We start from the raw sequence: 9,834 nt of genomic DNA, 5'->3' as shown, positions 1-9,834 counted from the left end.
GAATCAAATTCTATATGTTTATATCATAAAATTCCATCTGCACTGTTCACAATTTTTTTTATGTCTTCATGTTCATATGCCTTAAAAAGTTACCTTTAAGGGTGTCATAATTGATAAATAACAAATAATGAAGGTTTTTTTTTCTTACCTTACATGATGTACAAGTAAAGAAAACCCGTTATAGAAGACTGATGTCAAATTGATACTTGCTGACTTGTAATTTACTTTCATTAAATGTTGCTTCTCACAGTTTTTATAAGACCACGAAACACACAATCATCTTGCAAGCTGCACATTTCTTACGTATAACACCAAAATACATATGGTCTTTAATTGTCTTTAATTGTAAAATTATTTTTATTTTGAAATATTTGTTTTCCATTTATTTAGGGGCTTAGAGGAAAACAGAATGCGAGGACTCAACTCAAGATTGCTTTCAAATCTATCAAATCTTCAAACACTGTATGTTTATAACTAGCATTTGTTAATTAAGTTATAAATGACTATAGGATATATATTATTTTTTATTTGTAGACTTTGAAAAGGTTTTATGTCAATCGAAGCTTAAAATAGTGATTTAAAATGTTATCTTAATGTACACGATCATTGGAGTCCTATACATTGTAATAAATGTATACATCTTGAGATATTTTGGTGTTTGTTACATTTTTTGAAACATAATTACAATCAATTGGTTAGTAATATTATCACAACGTCAATACAAAATTTGAACAAAAATGATCAGAAAAAAAATCGATTTATTAACAAAGCATAGACACATTTTCAATTGTTACACAGTTGAAGACAAACTGACATCGCTATGGCAAAACACACAAAAAGGCTAAACCACAAACATACAAGTCCATAAAACAGAAAAACAAACATAGAGGAACTCTGGCATAAAATAAAACCGATGTCAGATGCACTTGAAGGTAATACATATCCTTCTCCACTGATGACATCCATTGTGTTGCTCATGATTATTTCAAATTTGATAAATAATATGTGTTTAACATAGTGGCCAACAAAGCAACAAAAAACGAACGAAATGCCGATCTAGCCATCTTCGTATTTTTATGGGATTTTTTTATTTGAAATTATATGAAATTACCTATTTGATTATTTTGCATGTGGAGAATTTAAATTTTCTACAAATCGTGTTTCCAAAAATCTAGTTTATATTTGTGTTTCCTTTTGGTCGTTTTCAGTTGTGGCAGTCGTGTTTTTTTAATAATTCTGTCGATTTTCCTGTATGAAATATATCTTCTCTAATTTTTGTGCTATTTTCACATTTCCTGACTGATGTGAGAAAAATATTTCTCCTCACTAGTGAAAAATCTGTTCTCGGCAAATGATTAGTCGAAATTTGATTATGACGTCTAAATGTTTTGTTTTCTTCTGAATTTTCCTATTGTGACGTCATGAAAAAAGGCGACCATGCCTGATGACGTCGCATATAAAAAACACAAATTTCTGAAAATCTTTGACAAATTCCTACACTATAACTCGTGTATTACGATATTTCTCCACTCTCGACAGTTAAATTTTAGTTATTTAAAGAGCTATCATCTCTTTCTTTATTTTTATCAAAAGTAAACACTCTGGTTTTTGTCAACGGTATCTTTTATTAATACATGTACACCTCTATTGTTCGTAATCACAATTAAAGAAAGCCGTGCATACAGTGAATGTTTTTTTATTTTTCAGTTCTATTCATTCCAATGATATAACAACCATTGAGGATTTTACGTTCTTTAACCAGAATAAAGTCGAGGTTCTGTAAGTATACATGTATTTAAAAAAAAACCTGGCTTGTAGTTATTGCTCTTTTACAACAATAAGTGAATACACTTGTTACTAACGAAGCTTGCAAATCTTTTCATAAATACCAGGCTTATAATTATGTGTGACAGATATCATCAAGAGACTCATCATTCGTTTAAAAATCACTCTCATATAACATACAGAAACAGATTATCTTCAATTTGTAGCTATTAATTTCTGGTAACATATTTAGAAATGGTGAATATTTGATACAATTAAAGAATCTTACCGAGCGCGCTCACATACCCCACGACCCTACATTGTCACTGGATAAATTCCAATAACTCGAAGAAAAAACATGAATCATAATTTCCTGTCGATAAGCACATCATCAGAGTATGTCCTTATTATCTACAAAGTTTCATGAAATTCTATTGTGTGTTTTCCGAGGAGTTGAGGTGACAAACTGTTGCAGTAGTATATTGAGGCAAATAATTTCAAAGGGGCGTAACTCCTAGAAAAAATTAAATCATAATTTCTTGTCGATATGCACATCTACATAATATATCCTTAATATCTAAAAAGGTTTCATGAAATTCTGATGGTTTAAAAAGAGTTGGGATGACAAGAACAGGATTGGCGGACAGACGGACGGACGGATGGACGGTACGACGGATGGACGGACTTGTCAAAATCATTATACCCCGCAACTTCGTTGCGTGTGGTATAATAAGTACCAATTGGAATACCAACTGGCAGCTTAAATATTAATCAAAAGTTCTGTCAATTAACAAGTCCGGTATTTCGATGTAATGATAATCCGTGTGTGCTGTGTATATCAGTGTGTTTCTTCACAAAATCAGATTTTTTTTTGTCCTGTAACAAGGAATGTGTATTTAAATTTTGTTAATTTTAGACGATTTTGTTGATTCTTTTATTTTAGCATTTTATTTCTCATCGGTGGTTTAATATACGGATAGCTCATCTCGATATTTCTGAAAGCCATCTTTTCGGGTAGGAAAAAAGTTGTTTTACTTTAGAACTGTAGTAAAAACATAAAAGTACTTATTCGGTGATGTCTCATTCGAGGAAAAGAACAGGATTATAAAAACGACAGATAAAACATAATTGTCGTCATCTGTGAAACAGATTCAGCCTTTGTATGGTTTAATCATAAAAAAATGTATGGTGTAATGGTTTATTGAATATAGTACAAAGGTAGAAGAGGTATGATGATAATGTAAAAAAGGAGATGTGGTATGATTGCCAATGAGACAACTCTATACAAGATACCAAAATGACACAGCAATTTACAAATATAGGTCACTGTAAGGCCTTCAACAATGAGCAAAGCTCATACTGCATAGTCAGCTATTAAAGGCACCGAAATGACAATGTAAAACAATTCATACGAGAAAACTATCGGCCTTGTTTATATAAAAAAATATGTACGAAAAACAAATATGTAACACATTAACAAACGACAACCACTGAATTACAGGCTCCTAACTTTGGACAGACATAAGCATACATAATGTGGAGAGGTTAAACATGTAAGCGGGATCCCAACCCTCCCCTAACCTGGGACAGTTGTATAACAGTACAACATAATTAGTTATCAAAGGTACCAGGACTATAAGTTAGTACGCCAGACGCTCATATCAACATATTTATAAAGCCAAACAAGTACAAAATTGAAGAGCATTGAGGATTCAAAATTCCATTAAAATTGTGCCAAATACGGCTAAGGTATCCTATGCCTGGGATAAGAAAATCCTTAGTTTTTCGAAAAATTCAAAGTTTTGTAACTAGAAAATTTATAAAAATGACTACATTATTGATATTCATGTCAAATAAAGGCAACAGTAGTATAAAGCTGTTCAAAACTCATAAATCCATGGACAAAAAACAAAACCGAGGGAAACGCATTAAATATAAGAGGAGAACAATGAGACAACACTGAAATGTTACACACACAGAAACGGACCAAGCATCAGACAAAATCCCACGAGAATAACAAATATAACATATATAAGACCGACGTGTTGACTACTGGGCTGGTGATACCCTCGGGGACGAAACGTCCACCAGCAGTGGCAACGACCCAGTGGTGTAAATAGTTATTAAAGGTACCAGGATTATAATTTAGTACGCCAGACGCGCGTTTCGTCTACAGAAAACTCATCACTAAAGCTCATATCAAAATATTGAAAAAGCCAAACAAGAACAAACTATAAAAATCAGTTGAAAAAGGCTTAACTCATCAGATGGACCAAAATACATGTGGACGTGGCCGGGTACTTGTACATCCAACAACCAAAAAAAAAACATTAGGAACAGATCTGAGAGTAATCGCAGTTATCTGATAGCTAGTTCAAAGCCACTAAAAACTAAAAAATCAAGCATCCAAGACTAAATTATCAATCCGTTCACATCCAACATCCAATGGATTTAGTGTAAAGACGTTATAAACAGTCTGAGAAAACATGACCCTACGCATGATACAGGTATCGACAGATTGTAGATCCATGAATGTGTGTATATATATAACCTAATAGTAATATTTAGTTTTCTTTTAATTTACTGAAAACAAAATCAATATGTAAACCAATAAAAACAACATTCAATGATCTAATTATAATATTAATGTGAATGGTGTTAGGGGAAATGTTTAACGTGCAATCAGGAATAGTGTACGACATTTAAAACTATGCAAAATATTTATAAGAACTGATTTTTAATTCTATACATTAATTTACAATATTGTGATCAAAATTCGTATTTTGAATAAATAGATATTTTTTAGTCACACGCTTTCTTTGAAATTGCATTGCATTATGATGTAATGTGTAAGGTGTATGGTGCATATGTGTAGTGTGTATGATGTTATGACACACTGATAGGGTTCATGGAATAATAGTTTATGGTGAATGATGTAATGGTGTATCGTGTTAGTGGGAAGTTTACACCCTCCAAAGACTATATTACAAAACGGTCAACAAATACGTTTTGACGCTTGTGAAATGTTCGTAGGGGTGACTTTAATCTTATTACTTTGAACCCTTTGTGGTAATGTCTTCGAATATAATAAACAGTATTGGACTGACCGCAAATAAACTGTAAAAACAGTACTGAAAAAAAAAGAATAATATTTTTTTTCATTTTTTAAAAGCTTCGCCTTTTCCGGTTCATTCATATAATATGTTTAATAAATCGGTGTTAATATCAAAATGACAAATTCAGACTGCAAATATGATTATTTTCCAACGGTTTGTCTATGAAAAATATGTTTTCTAATATTTATTTTGCTTTAACTTTACATGAAAAAAGAATCTAAAATAAGGGTGATATCACACGCTAATTGTTTATGAAAAAGGGCAGTTAGTTTAAAGGAGCTACCAAATCACTAGCCGAAAAAAGTATGATAAAATAACGAATTCAAATGTAGATTCAAAAAAGTAAAAATTTAAACAGATAGGCAACATTAGGTATGACAGAGGATAAAATACAAATGACAAACAATTGTCCACAGAACGATACAATACAAACAAGGGAAAACAAAATCAATCGCTATTATAAACGAGGGATTAATTAAAGGGATCTTACAGGATGAGAAGTGTCTGCTGAACTGCTTACGTCGTGCAGCTCATGCAAAGAAAGTATGCACCGAAAGTTTTAACTTTAAATCCGTATAAACATGACGTAGAACAAAAACAAAATCGTTGAATCAAAAAAAAAAAAAATGAAACAAATAACAAATAACAGTAAAACAATAGTACAATAAAGGGTATTATATCATATGATTTCATATAAAGGTTTCTCAATTGTTATTTTGTATGATTAAAATAGGAGATTGAACCATAATCAAATCAGAACAATAACATCAAAAACATTTGCTGGATTGAAAAGAATAAAGAGCATGTAAGTCAACTTTATTGATATTAAGCTTTATTTAAACGAAGTCATTTTTTTTTTAATTATATATGCAAACACGACTTTTAGAGCAGTAGAACATTTATTAAACATTTATCAGGATAAAAAAAAATGCAAAACATATATTTATAAATTTATTGGTTGAGGAAAAAAAAGTTAAATTATGTGAACTTTTGCACCCAGTATGTCCATTATTATGGCATTCAATTTCATTTAAAAAAAATTCTTTGAGAATTAAAAAATATTATTTTGAATATAATTTTATTTTAATATTTATTGATAAAATGGTTGGGGATTAAAAGACTCATATTTAGTGTATGGTTCTTTCATACTGATAAACAGGTTACATCGTTAGATGATATTCTTTTTATGTAAGCAAAATTAAGACATTATCTCTGACAGTCATACGTCAAGCTGTCTAAGTTCTATTAAGATTCCAAAGTCATATGGTTTACGTACATGAGTTATTGGATTTAATGTATATATTTTTTTTCTAATTCGATTTAAAACGTTTATAAAGACTCGGTATTACGGCTTGAAACGTTACGTTTCTCCAAAATCATATAGTTGACGGAAAGAACGATTTATGATTCAATGAAAGTCTACATAAATGGTTCTAGTACAATAAACCATTGATATTACATATGACTTTAACGTTTTACTTTTAATAGTTAGTGGAATGAAATTGCTGACGCATTATTATAAGGAATATAAAAGGAAAATAATTTCAACTTCCTAGAATATTGTGCTACAATTGCAGTCTCAAGTAGTAGTTGCTATAATTAGTCAATTAGTCACAATAAATATCCCCGTATTATACTTGTGGTCATTGATTATCGAAACAAACAAAAGTCTATATTGACACATACTGTAGTGAGACTGCTTGCAATTCTACATTTTGTCAGGATATATGTTTCTCCATTTTATATATGGAGGGATCCATATACATGGAATTTTGGTGGTCAAATTTTAAGTGTACATTTTGAGTTAGTAAGGACATTTCTATAATGTTTATTCTAACAACTAGCGATGCTCATTTGATTGTGTTGATAGTCTTTAAAGTTTGTGAAACTGTTTTTTCAATGTTGCTTAATTTCTTATTTGATAAACTTTTAACGCTACATCATATAGCACTACAGATGTTTTTTTAAACTTTTTCCTCGTTATGTTATTGTGCTTTGGTAAATGATTGTATTCTTGTCTTTTTTTATATGCTTATGTGCTTTGATAATATGCCGTTTTGTTTTTCTTTGTTGACATATTTGTGTTTTTATAGTGATAACGATTATAGTACAATGCTGACTGCTGTTCCAATCTTTTTGACATTTTAACCAATCATGTCTGCTTGTTTTGCCAATATGATTGAATGTTATGCGACTAATATACAAAAATAAGTAAAATAAAAAACAATACTGATTTTAAAGGATAATTCAAAACAGAAAGTTCTTTATCAAATACCAAAGTCTAAAGTTTAATCATACCAAACGTATGGATAACTACTGTCATATTTCTCACTTGATATAGTCATTTCTTATGTAGAAAATGGTGGATGGAGTCATTTTTTACGCTATCTAAAACCTCTCACAAGTGCGGGATTTAGCTAGCTATGAAGCCACTGAGAATGCAAGTACGAAGTTAAAAAAATACCAGTTGTTATGAATACGTTTGATATGTTTGAGCTTTGATTTTGTCATTTGATAAGGAACTTTAAATTTTGAATTTTCGTCGGAGTTCGGTATTTTTGTTATTTATTTTTTAATTGATATGTCTATTTCTGTTCCTCGAATTTCAGCTGAATTCAAGAAGTTTGATTAATGTTTTGCTTTTGTTCTTCCATTGCTCTCATTAGTTTGTCTTAATGGTATAGATATATGTGTTATACGCATTGAAATCGGTATTACAACTGGCATGCAGGCCTTTTTTATTATTCCAAATTGTATTTAATGACATGTGTGGTCTATTTTGTATTTAATGACATGTGTGGTCTATTTTGTATTTAATATAATGTTTAACACAACTTCACTACAAACCAGTAAAAGTCTGAAATAGCCTATATATGTGTTCGACCAGTCTGAATTGGTCTGAAATTTACTAGATAATACTCGACTGCAATCTGAACCATACTTAACAGTCTGAATTTGTACTTGACCAGTACTTAACCATTTTATACGAGTCTGAACCATGCTCGACCTAGTCTGAACCGTACTCGACCTAGTCTGAACTATACTCGACCTAGTCTGAACCATACTCGACCAAGTCTTAACCAACCTAAACCTGTTCTTTGTATCTATTAACTGAATGTTATCAATTTAGGAAATATGTTTAAAAAAATAAAATTTGAACAACAACTTAAAATTAACAATGTTATAGATGATAGTTCAGGCAACGATATTACAACAACTGTTCAGCCATTACATTTAATATACAAGTACGTATTTTCGTCCAAGGCGACGTCACTGACAATACGACGTCGACAATAGACATGTACAATAGTTGGAACGTTATGTTCCCGCGATAATCTCAATATACTGGGACCGCGAAAAAGTAAAAATTATCACAATTTTCTAAAAATCTCAATTGTCAATTAAAAATAATATCACTTTGAAATTGTCTCTCGCGTTGTGTTTTTCTTTGTTATACTGAGCAAAAAATCATATGAAAACGGAAATTACATTTAGCAATTAAATTCAATTAAAGTCTCTTATGAAATAAAATAAAATTCAACTTTGCACTAAAACGTGTAATTGTTAATGTTCATCGCTAACATCACTGGTGAATCCACTTCTGTGTCGTCTCGCGGGCTTTTAGACTAGCTTTTCGTTTCGGTCTGTCCTCCATATGTTCCTGTTCACCAATTGGAAAGTTAAAATTGTTTGTCATCGTTTGTGTTACTTCCAACGGATATAATTTTGCGATCGGTCTTGTAGTTTCTCCTGTGCTGGTCCTTATTCGTGCTGATCTTACAAGTCCATCATTACCTCTGGCTAGTTCGGTTACGATCCCAATTTTCCAGTTTATCCTCGGACATTCGTTGTGAATTTGTACGATGTCTCCTGTATTTATTAATTGTTCATTTTTTCCGATTGTCCTATGAAATTCACGTAAAGACGTAAGGTATTCGGGTTTCCATCTTTTCCAGAAATTTTGAATCAATTGCGTTTGTCTGTATACACTTTTATTAAGATCTTTATGTCCCATGTTAGTCGGGTCTAGGATATTCTCAATTTCTGATTGCGGGTACGGTAATGTTGAAATGCGCCTTCCGTATAGTAGATGAGACGGAGTTAAAGCTTCACAGTCTTTGATATCGGACGATGGATATGTTAGCGGTCTGTCATTTAAGATAGTTTCTATTTCCGTAACAACTGTTTGAAGTGTTTCCATGTTTACTTGGGATCGTCCAAGCACTTTCTTCAAACTTGTCTTCGTCAGAGCAATCAAGCGCTCCCTGCAGAATCCACCATACCAAGGTGCACGTTTCGGTATAAATGTCCACTCTACATATAAGTGATAAAGTATCCTTTACTATATCCGATTCACATAATCTTTTTATTTCTGCAGATCCTGCAATGAATGTAGTTGCATTGTCAGATACTAGAATTTTAGGCAAAGATTTACGGCTAACAAAGCGTCGAAATGCCTGAATAAATGAATGTTCGCTCAAGTTTGGAACTTCGAGGTGAACTGCTCTTGTCGATGCGCATGTAAATAAACATATATACGCTTTCCTTAAAGTTCCTTCTAAGTTCTTTATGTATAAAGCACCTGTATAATCGACTCCTGTGACGGTATATGGCAAAGCTTCCTGTACTCTTATTTTCGGTAGGGGTGGCGGATCCGGTTTGTTGTAAGATTTTCCCATAACTTTGCGGCAAGTTACACATTTGTTTAATAAATTCACAACAAATTGTCGAAGTGTTGGTACCCAATACGATTGGCGTACATAAGTAAGCGTAGCATTTAGTCCAGAATGGAGTGAACGTTCGTGTGCATCTATCACTATCAGTTTGGTAAGTGGATGAATTCAGGTATAAGATATGGAAATTTAGTATTCTCTGAAATCGGTGCATTGTGAATCCTTCCGTTGCATCTCACAAGGCCATCGTCATCTATGAAGAGTCCTAATTGTCTTATTCT

At 31.9% G+C, this 9,834-nt stretch overlaps 1 long non-coding RNA gene across 1 annotated transcript; it reads left to right on the top strand.

Annotated features, from left to right (window-relative positions):
* The first annotated feature begins 399 nt into the window (after nt 1-399).
* Nucleotides 400-5,695, top strand: LOC143070825 (uncharacterized). The gene is made up of 3 exons (XR_012976727.1): nt 400-462; nt 1,708-1,779; nt 5,614-5,695. It is a non-coding gene; the product is annotated as an uncharacterized LOC143070825 (long non-coding RNA).
* The last annotated feature ends 4,139 nt before the right edge of the window (nt 5,696-9,834 follow it).

Source organism: Mytilus galloprovincialis, chromosome 4 (assembly GCF_965363235.1).
Source record: "Mytilus galloprovincialis chromosome 4, xbMytGall1.hap1.1, whole genome shotgun sequence".
Lineage (NCBI taxonomy): Eukaryota > Metazoa > Mollusca > Bivalvia > Mytilida > Mytilidae > Mytilus > Mytilus galloprovincialis.
This window is presented reverse-complemented; position numbering and strand designations above follow the sequence as displayed.